The sequence below is a fragment of the Sturnira hondurensis genome, unplaced genomic scaffold (genome assembly GCF_014824575.4).
Source record: "Sturnira hondurensis isolate 20B ecotype Veracruz unplaced genomic scaffold, ASM1482457v3 Scaffold0001501, whole genome shotgun sequence".
NCBI lineage: Eukaryota > Metazoa > Chordata > Mammalia > Chiroptera > Phyllostomidae > Sturnira > Sturnira hondurensis.
Window position 1 is genome coordinate 24,833 of NW_028074132.1, and position 10,607 is coordinate 35,439.

Consider the following 10,607-nt stretch of genomic DNA (forward strand, 5'->3'; position numbering starts at 1 on the left):
AGGCAACACTCTTGGGGATCTCTACTATGTCCTGAGCTCTGCTCCTCCTCACCGTCCTCATTCAAGGCTCAGGGGAGGCCTCCTGATAGGGGACAATGGGGACATCTGCACTGATTTTTGTCTCCTCTTTAGGCTCATGTAGACCCAGCACTTAACTCAGCACTGAGTGTGTTTTTTCGTCTTGTCTTTTCAGGTGCCTGGGCCCAGGGTCCCCTGACTCTGCCTCCCTCAGGGTCTGGGTCTCCTGGACTGTGGATCACCATTTCTTGTGCTGGAAGCAGGAATGATGTTGGTGCTTATAAATGTGTCTCATGACACCAACAACAACTGGGCATGGCCCCCAAACTCTTGCCCTATCATGTCGCAAAGAGGGTCTCAGTGATCCCTGATTGCTCCTCTGATTCCACGTGTGGCAACACGGCCTTCCTGACCATCTCTGGGCTCCAGGCTGAGGACGAGGCTGATTATTACTGTGCTTCATACAGGAACCCTGACAGTGTTCCACTGTGGTGCAACTTCATGGGGAAGTGAGACCAAAACCTCCTTTGAACTCACTCAAGTATCTTTAGTCATAATCTCAGGCTTTCATTAGTTTATTCTTTGTTACTGTTTTATTTTTAAATAATTGAAAACCTAAAATTTTAAAGATAATATAAGGAAATCCTATATAACCTTTATACCGATTTACCTCTTGTTAACACTTTACCATATTTGATTTCCGTTATATTTCCTATTTTTCATTGCAGCATATATATGCATATGTGTGTTTGTAGGTATAGGTATATGCACATACATAAAATACATACATAATACATGCACACACATAACATTCATTTTTTGAGTTATTAATATATATCCACTAGCTCCTCATTTTAATATCTATTTTTCTAGAATTCACATCCCATAACATACATCATTTCAAGGTACATGACCCTTTGGTTTCTATCATATTCACAAGTATGTGCACCCATTGCACTCTGTAACTCCAGGACGTTTTCATCCCCCTCAGTGTAACACCTCATCCGTTTCAGTCACTACCATTTCCCACTTCTTTCAGCCCCTCCCAACCGGTCACTTACTTTCTGTCTCTCAGGGTTTGTCTATTCCGGACATGGCACACAATTGGGATGACACACTCCCTGGTCTTATGTGTTTGATTTTCTCTGTTTACCAAAGTGTTTCCAAGGTTCCTTCAGGTTGAAGTGTGTATCAGGACTTCATCATTTGTCATGGCTGAATAATACTGCATTGTATGGATAGGTCTCATTTCATTTATTTATTAATCAATTAATGGGCTCCCATCAGTTGATCCGTCTCTTCTGCCATAACCCAAGGGCAGAGGGATCCCTTTGGGACCTAGGGCATGTAAAACCCAAGTTATACATCACTTCACATGAGGAAATTAAAATATAATACTATCAGGGAGATGCATAGGCGGCAGCCAAACCTTCATTTTTCTTTCATTTTTTGAGCCTTTTTAAGGAATTCCTGCTGAGGAGCATTTTTCTTTCTTCCTACCTGTTTCTTGAGCATGTACTGGATGAAGCAGAGAAGGCGGGCAGGGGCCTGGGCCTCACCTTCAACTGAGCAAGGGGACCTCGTCTTTCTACTGGCTGTTTCTTTCTCTTTCCCAGTGCCCAGTGTTCTAGGTGACTTTCCACCACGTCCAAAAGGCTAAAAGGACGAGTGTTTCACCTTCCACTCACAGTTTGTCATAAATAACTTTGTCCCTGTCTACATTTGTTCTGAGCTCTTCTCTATGGAGCTAAGGAAAGGAAAAAACTTCAGGTATGTTTTATCTCACCTTTCTAAATTCCTTTTGCGATTGTATGCCGCATTCCCAAAGAAGAGTATGTGGGATGAATATTCACAGTTTAAGAAAGAATAAGAAATAGGAACCACCTCAACCCACCCAAAGCATATCCATCCCTCCCATTCCCCAAAGAGCCACTGTGCTGGCTTTGGTGTTAATCCCGGTATTGTTTTTCTTTTCATTCCTTCCCTGTACCTTCCTGGCTCTATGTCCACAAATGACGTAGATTTGAAACTGCCCAGCACGTGACTTTCTTCTCATTAGAATGGGATCTTCCCAAAATAGTTTCTGGTTCTACAGGGAAGAGATATTTGGTGAGCCTCTCTCCTGTTCCTCTGGAGTTCTCACTGAAGTCTAATTTCCTCGGCTATCTAAATACATTTTTAGCTAGACTTCACATTATGATGATCACTAAGCACACAAGAATTATCTATCTGTGCAAGATTTTGTTGGGCTTCTGATGGGCACTGGGTTTAAGTTCAAGAAGACTTGGTAGATGGCCATCCTCACTCTCTGGGTTTTAGTCCCAGAAGTCGCACTGTGCCCAGTGGGCCCTCACTCCTGTGTAAGCCAGAATGTTGGTCACTTATCCACTAAATCGGTCTTTCTCACAACACTTCAATTTTTCAAAATTCTTTTTCATTATATTCTTTAGTTCCCAGAAAATGGTAACTACCTCCATGCTTTAATCCCATATGACACAAAGAATGATTTAGATTGACCCTGGAGCCACTCACTGGTCAGAGCACCAAGAGCAAGGGCCGTCTTCTCTTGAAGACAGAGAATACAGCCCTGAGTCACAGCCCAGCATTGGTCCAATTCAGGACAGAGGGTGCAGTGCCTGTAGGGTGTGTCTTGTGGAGGCAACAAATAGGAAGTGGGGGAGCTGAGTTCTGCTCTTTATCTTTGGAGCGATCCAGCACTTGCCCGCCAAACATATAACATGACCCATTTCTTAAATGAATATTCTACGTGTGAGTAGGAGGTCAGGTCGCCACCAGTGCCTCTCCTGTATGTCTGATTCTGATGTGGTGCAACCATTTCCTTTTCAGGGGGTAGTTAGGTGTTTTGTATTGTGCAGTACGTAGAAAACCAGTAGGTAGATGTTGAGTAAACAGGATTACTCCCCATAGGACATTTCTGGAAAAACCATCTCTCTGTGTATCTGTTTTCTTGATACAGGAAACAATTTGCAGATATGGCAACCCACATTTTCTTTAGTAATACAACTTCTGTCTCTCTTAATTAAAATTTTGGGTGAGTTTTTGTCTTAGTAAAAATGTGCCAGATGATTTTCTGTAGAAGAGATTTCAATGCTTCAGTGTCCTCACTGTAAAATCACCCCCCAGGTGGCATCATCAGCGTAACCAGATGATCGATACTCAGATTCCCACTCAACTGCCTGCAGATTTCAGCATTGGGTGTCATGTGTTTCCACAGCATTTTTCCACATATTTTACTTTTCTTAATAAATTGTGTATATGCAGAGAAACTTCAGTTTTCATTTGTACAGAAAGATAACTGAATTGAGGTTAATTGTGTATATGTTTCATTTATATACATTGATGTAATTGATTAACAATGATTTTTTTCTCTTTGACCTTTTCCTCCCAATTGATGGCACTTTGTTTCTTTTAACTGTTTCACAGCTTAATGTGTGGGCATATGTGTCCAGAATATTTCAAATGAAATTGGACACCAGTAGCTTGGAATGAGGATCCTCAATTTGCAGTAATAGGACATGGAACGGAGGTCAAGGTGGATCCTCACAAAGGTCAGACATTTGCCTCTTGCAGAAAATGCCTGGACACCTGCCGTGTCCCCATGGGGCCCAGCCACGGTGATTCTAAGAGACAAAAAGATTCAGACTTCTGGTCTCTGGTCCAGGCATGCAGGCCATGCCTAGTGGATTTCTGAGTGGGTCATTGATAGATTAGCTCTCTCAAATTATACACATTATTGTCTAAACTAGTGTAAAAAGTAAGGCAGCATCTAAATGTGGAAAAACACACAAGCAATAGTCACACAGCTGAAAGTATCACTTCCCCCAAACATCCTTGTCCTTCTCCCTCCATCCCAGAAGCCAAGTTTCCGCCTCTCCCACCCTTAGCCATGAAGTCCCTTCCCTTGTTCAGCTGGAAATGTCTGTCATAAGATATTAACAGTGATGTCAAAATAGTTTTCTCTGAACATCCACACACCATAGAATACCTGTCCATTTCCTGAGGGGACATTTTTATTCTGGGAGGATCAGTTACTGTAATTGGAGCCCTAGCACCAAACCAGTGCAACTCCAGACACCCCTTAGGTGAAGCACCTCTCTGTCGACGAACAGACTTTGCCTCAGGAAGGCACACAGCTCCCACGTCAGTGGTCAGTGTGCACTACGTGGGCGAGACAAGGAACATCGCCGGTCCCATTGGACAGACTGACTTATCGAGAGGTCCCAGAGCTTCTGCCCTTAGAACAATCCTGACCCAAGGTCCCTTCTTCTTGATCCTTTCATCTTGGAGTCCATGTCCTGCTTCCTATTGCATCACTCTGTATTGTATTGAGCTCACTCTCCTCCAAGCAATATTTTTCCTATTAACATTTTGAGGAGCCAATTGGCCTCTTGTCAGTTCATTTTTCTTATGCGACCCTCCCGCTGGGGTTGATTTTGTCGTCTGTTCAATGTATTGATAGTAGGTGTAGGAGCAGAGCAGGCATTTCCAGCTCCCACTCAGGTGCCTTCCCTGGAACATGTCACACTGTCTATGGCTACCAGAGGGTGGTGAGGGCCTGGACATGGGGAAGGGCCTGGCTGTGGTTTAGCCTGACCTGTATGAAGTCCTAGGAGCTGTGTCCCCCTGAGCATCTCTAAAGGGAGGTGGGGGTAGGGTCCCAAATCTGTTCTACCCCAGTAAGTTCTTTATACAAGGTTCAATAAGTGCACTCCAGGGCTCAGACTCAGGACACAGCCAATGCACAGGCAGGGCACAGAGCTGTGCATGAGAAGCCATCCCAGGAGAAGGGCCAGGGAGGTGTGAAGGAAAATGACAAGTGCCCAGCTTTGCCTGTTGTCCCTGGAAACTGAGCATGAATCTCTCCCATCCTGCCTTCCTCCCTCTCCTCACCTTCATCCCTCAGAGCAAGAAGCTGAAGTCCTAAGATTCCTCAGTGGGGAACCACAGTGATCCTTGCAATAGAAAAGAAAGGGAGACCCAAGATTGTCTTCATTCCTGGGCTCTGTCACAGGCTCAGCTTATCCAGATAAAGAAAGTGAAGATCAAAGGCCTTTAATCCCTCAGCTGAGCTCTCTGACCACTGTGCAGAATATCTAGAATCAAGGGCTGGGTCTGAGGAGCCTAGGGACAGGCAGGTGCAGGCAGCAGATTTGCATGAAGGCCCCTCCCTTCTCTGAGGCAGGGGGAAGGGATAAGAGAGGTCTGGGGGAGCCAGGACCAAGTTTGGGGGCGCAAAGGCAGTGTTCTTGGAGCATCTCTGCTATGGCCTGGACTCTGCTCCTCCTCACCCTCCTCACTCAGGGCTCAGGTGAGGCCTCCAGGGAAGGGATCCCAGGGGCATCTGGGCTGATCCTTCATCTCCTATTTTAGTCTCACCTGGGCCCCAGCACTGAACTTACCTGAGTGTGCTTTTGCTCTTTTCAGATCCCTGGGCTCAGGCTGCCCTGACTCAATCTCCCTCAGTGTCCGGGGCTCTGGGACAGTCTGTCACCATTTCCTGTGCTGGAAGCAGTAAAGACATTGGGCGTTATAATTATGTCTCCTGGTATCAACAGCGCCCAGGCACAGCCCCCACACTTCTGATTAATTATGTAAATACTCTGTCCTCCGGGATCCCTGATCGCTTCTCTGGCTTCAAGACAGGAAACACAGCCTTCTTGATCATCTCTGGGCTCCAGTCTGAGGACGAGGCTGATTATCACTGTTTTTCATATGTGGGCAGTGGTACTTACCACGGTGGTGCAAGTTCATGGGGAAGTGAGACCAAAATCTGCCCTCCCCTTTCAGGATCCCTCCTCATTCTGAAGATGCTCCCTCCCCCTGAGCCAACGGGGTCATGCAGCATGGCCTGGGGTTCCCTTTCTTCTCATCTCCTCTGCTGCCATGAACTTCAGACAGAAGCACTCTGTCTGAATGTATTTTCACGGTGTCATATTGGCTTCCTCTTGTTCTGTGTCCCCAGAGGCACATCCCTCTCTTCATTGTCAGAGGCAGAGTGATGCACAAGCCTGCCTGGTGCACCTTCTGCTGTTTTCAGGGAAATGTGACTTTAAATTTCTCCACCAACTCAGCTACTCACCACCCTGGATTCAGTTCTCCAGGGATGTAACAGTGATTGAAATAAACCTAGTATACCAATCAGGTGGTATCGACAGAACAGACTGTACTAACAAACTCAAAGAAGATTCTTATGTTAAAAGTTTCTTTATAAGTATTTTATACACGCAAGCAGGTGCAGCTTCTGCCTAACCAAGCAATGACTCCGAAAACAAGAAATTGGGTGAGTGTCAGCAACAAACATCAGAACCCATGGGGACGCTGCCCCACACGTCCCCTTCCCAGATATCAGAAGTCAAGCTGCAGACGGGGCTTTGACACCACATGAGGATTTCCACAGGAGGTGACACTGAACCCACAGAAGAGAAACTGGATGCACATCACCAGGAATTTCTTAGTTCCCCTCTCCCCACAGTTGCCCTATGAAAACTAGCCACGATATCTGAAAGGCTAAGATGACTTTTGAAATGAGAGTCCCTCATCTTCCAGGTTGCTGCCACCTGAATATAACTACTTTCTCTGACACCAGCTGCCCTCTCAAGTACTGACTTTCAAAGCAGAGGGCAGCTGGACCTGCATTCGGTTACAAAATGACTGTCATATTCAACTCTGCATTCACCAATGTTCTAGTCACAATAGTTCCCTGTGGGAATCATTGTTCTGCACGTGTATTCCCAAAGCAACAGCACCTGAGAGAATGTCTGCACATTGTTGAGAGAAGGAAGATAAGCAGAACACATTTTTCTTCTCATTGTCCCTCATCTTTGACTGAGCTTGGGGCTGAGCTCTGAGAATGGGTCTGGAAGACTCTGTGGTCTCTAAGAGTCTCCTTGCCCCTCGCTCCTGCCCTGCCCCCACCCAGAACCCTGAACCCCGCTCTGGGTCACAGCCCCATTCACACACTGCCTCCTCATTCAAATGAGCTCTTTTTAAAATGGGCTCTTTGTTCCACAAGGGAAGAAACAGCAGGCTGTCCTCAGTTCTTCCAGGACCTTCCTGTGTGTCCTGCTTCTTTGGGGAACCTGCCAGGTTGCTACCTGACTCCCGCTTCTCATGAACCCCGAAGTACACCAACCCCTACATATCTATGCAGGATTCTGTTGAATTCCTTTGAAAACAGCCTTAAATTCTAGAATGCCTGATAGGATGACCATGTCTTCCCAGTTCTAGAACTTTCCCAGACTCTACAGTGTCAGTCTAGGCACTGGCCTCATTCTTGGGCAAACCAGAATAGATGTTCCCCTTCCCAAGGAACTTTCTCATAATGTTTTTCATCTTCAGTTATGTTCCAATCTTGTCCCAGTTACCTTCTTTTACTCCCCGCCCCTACAGTAAATGACCAGCACATCAATCATCTAAGCAACTGAGTCACCAAACAGTAGGCAAGGGCCCTGTTCACAGAATCTGAACATCTCAACTCATGGCCCATGGTCTGTTTCAAGCTGGTCAGAGGCAGCAGCCACCCACAGGGTGTGTGTCTCTACAGAGGAAGCCTGTAGGCAGTGGTGGGGCCATTGGGGTTTTCACCTGTGCCTGTGAGTCATCAGAGCTCCACAGGTGTGGTAGGGTTCCTGGGCATCTTCACAAAGTGAAGACAACCTGTGGAACGGGAGGATGTTTGCAAACCATGTATCCCACAAGGGGTAAATATCTAAAATATATCAGGAAAATACATTTGTAATGTGTTTATGGCCAGAGGTAGGCTTGGACTTGAAGCCAGTCTCTCAGGAAAGGAAGGGCCCCACCCTCCCATGCAAACTGTGAATTGTGGGGACACTGTCTCCTTGATGCTTGCGTTCCAAAGATCTTTGGCTCAGGTCCTAGAGAAAGACACCCCTGGTTGTTAACCCACATGGGGGCTTCTTTAGTTATTTTGTAGATTTACATACAATTTGAAGAGGACCGGAAAGAATTTACAACACAAGTTTTCTATACTAAATGCCAAAAACCCGGAGAGGATGGCTTCCCTTCCTCTTTGACTAGGGAACACCCTTCCTCATAAGGTTTTTATTTACTATTACACAGTCAGATCACATTTAAAAAAGAATTCATTTGGGTGGAGTCATGTAGTAGGCATCCAGGCATCACCGTAGTCTCATCTTTGAGTCTCTGAAGGATTCCACAATGAAGGCCATCTTTCCTGCTTCTCCCCTGCTCTGTGGACGTGCCCTGGATCTACGGAGTGAGGGACAGCAAGGAAGGACAAACTCTGCTTCATCAGAACAGCAGGAGGTGCGGCTTTGCCCGTGAGCCTGGTTCTTTTTCTTTCTTTTCCAGTTACTTTGTTCAGAGATTCCTGGTGATTTGTTGCCATGGACTCCAAAAAGCCCACAAGGGCAATTCTTTCACTTTTTCTTGTGTTTGCTCATGGGCACTTTGTGAACTTCTGCATTTATTCTGCCTCTGTGTTGTAGGTAGGAGGAAAAAAAGCATTCGGGTGCATTTTCCTTTTATGTTTCTAAATTTCTCTTATTCTGAGCATATCATACCTGAAGAAGGGTGTGTGAAGTGATGATGAACGATTTAGAAAGAACAACAAATGGAACCTACATCTACCCCACGCTACCCCTACGCACGCAGGATACGTGCGTCTATCCGACCCACAGTGACTAGTGTCCTGCCTTGCTGTTAATCCCCTCTTTGCTCTTCTCCATATTCTTTCCACCTAGTTATCATCCTCAAACAATTTGCAACTTGCAAGCAGTGAGTAGAATGCAACACATTAGATGATGGGGAAAAAGCACAATATGTCTATCAGATGGGGCCCTGGGAGGGACTATTAACCTTGACAGAGGCTCAGGGTCAATGTTGGGGGAGCTTCCCTGGGAGTTTATGTGATCCCTTCATGAAGATGACACTCAAAGCCCAGGAGGGAGAGAAGCAGTCTCGGAATTGGGCACATGGCCTTCCTGAGTAATGGGCAGGCACTGGGTCTGCAGCAGGAATATTGTCAGACGTTTTCTGCTGCCTGACTCAGCACATTTTCCAAGCACAGTCTGCCATCGCTCCTCTGGGCAGGGAGAGAGAGATTTAGCAGTTGCTGATCAGGACATTAGTGCACGACTCATGTTGAGATGAACCTAGTTCACACCAGAAAGTGCAAATAAGAGTCCAGGCCGAACACATGAACAATTCAGGACAGTCCCCTTGGTGTCAACTCTGTGGGGATGTTTGCTTCCTCAGAGATGAGCTTTGGAGTGTGTGAGGAAGAGTCTGGAACAAGACGATCTCCAGAGTGAGGCAGTCAAAGGGTGCAACATCTCTAAAGCACAAGGCTTCTCATTATGATACCCACAGCATCTACAAGTCTTGGACCCCTCTCAGCCTGAGTCATTCCCTTTTCCTTTTGTTGAGAAAGAGCTGGTCAGGGGAGGGGCTGGTGTACTGTGTCCTGTTAGCCTTAATGCCAGTGGGGAGAGGGTCTGGAAGTTTTTCTGCTTATGTGACAACATCCACTCACTCTAATTTTTCTTTCCCTCGTGGCCATCACTTCCACATTCACAACCCAAGGAGGATTCTCAGGGAGTAAAATTCCATGGTTGGCATTTTACTAATGAATGAAGGAATAGTTACAGAAGCCAAAGAAGGGTCTTGAAAAAGGTCCCTAGTACAAAGAATTGGGTGAATTTGCCTTGTTGCAGTTTTTTTCTTTTCTTTCCATTTCCTTTTCTCTCTCTCTCTCTCTATCTTTCCCTCTTTTTCATGTTTCTTGTGCTTGGGGTTTGCTGCGTTTCTGGGTTATAGTTGTCTTTCTATTTCTCTGTGTCTCTCTTCAATTTTGTATGTTTTAGGCACTTGAAGTACCATTTCAAGTTTAAGTTCACAGATACCTTTCCATTTTATTTCTTAATTTTTTTCTACATTTTACATTGCACAGTTTCCTTTGCAATGACTTAGAGGTCACTAGTCTTTTGTTTTCCAGTCTGTAGTCAATTACATACAGTGTAGCTCTTGTGTTTTTGTTTGCTTTTTGTGTTTCCTTATACCTTGTACTTCTCAGCTGAGATGTTCTATATCTCTGCTCATTTCCAGAGGGTTTCCCCTTAGTTCTTTCATCAGCTTTTAAATAGCTGTTTTAAATGTTTGGGGGAAAATTCCAGGCTACCTGTCATAGTGGGGTTAGCATGTGGTCAATGTCTTTTTTACTCAATGGAGATTGTCTTCATGATTCATGTGTAATTTTGAATTCTACCCCTCATATACCCACTGTTACATTATGGTATGAATCAATGTGTCTTCTTTGAAATGTTGATTCTTTTTAATCACGCTTTTTGTGAGGTTTGGTTCAGGTTGCCTGTTCCCAATAACATGTACCACTTTTCTAAAAGCTTCCTCACTCATTCTAACTGTGGTTTTACTCTCCTTCATCACTTGGACCCACAGCCAACTGAGAATTCAACCGATATCGCAGGTCCGTATTTCCACAGCCTTGAGATGGGGTGTTGACCAGCCTATGTCAGGTAACACATGTGCATCAAATTCCTGACTTGTTTTTTCTCTATCCTGCTGCC

At 45.3% G+C, this 10,607-nt stretch overlaps 1 long non-coding RNA gene across 1 annotated transcript; it reads left to right on the forward strand.

Annotated features, from left to right (window-relative positions):
- The first annotated feature begins 411 nt into the window (after positions 1–411).
- LOC118974576 (uncharacterized) lies at positions 412–6,670 on the forward strand. The gene is made up of 3 exons (XR_005063930.1): positions 412–496; positions 3,076–3,086; positions 6,659–6,670. It is a non-coding gene; the product is annotated as an uncharacterized LOC118974576 (long non-coding RNA).
- The last annotated feature ends 3,937 nt before the right edge of the window (positions 6,671–10,607 follow it).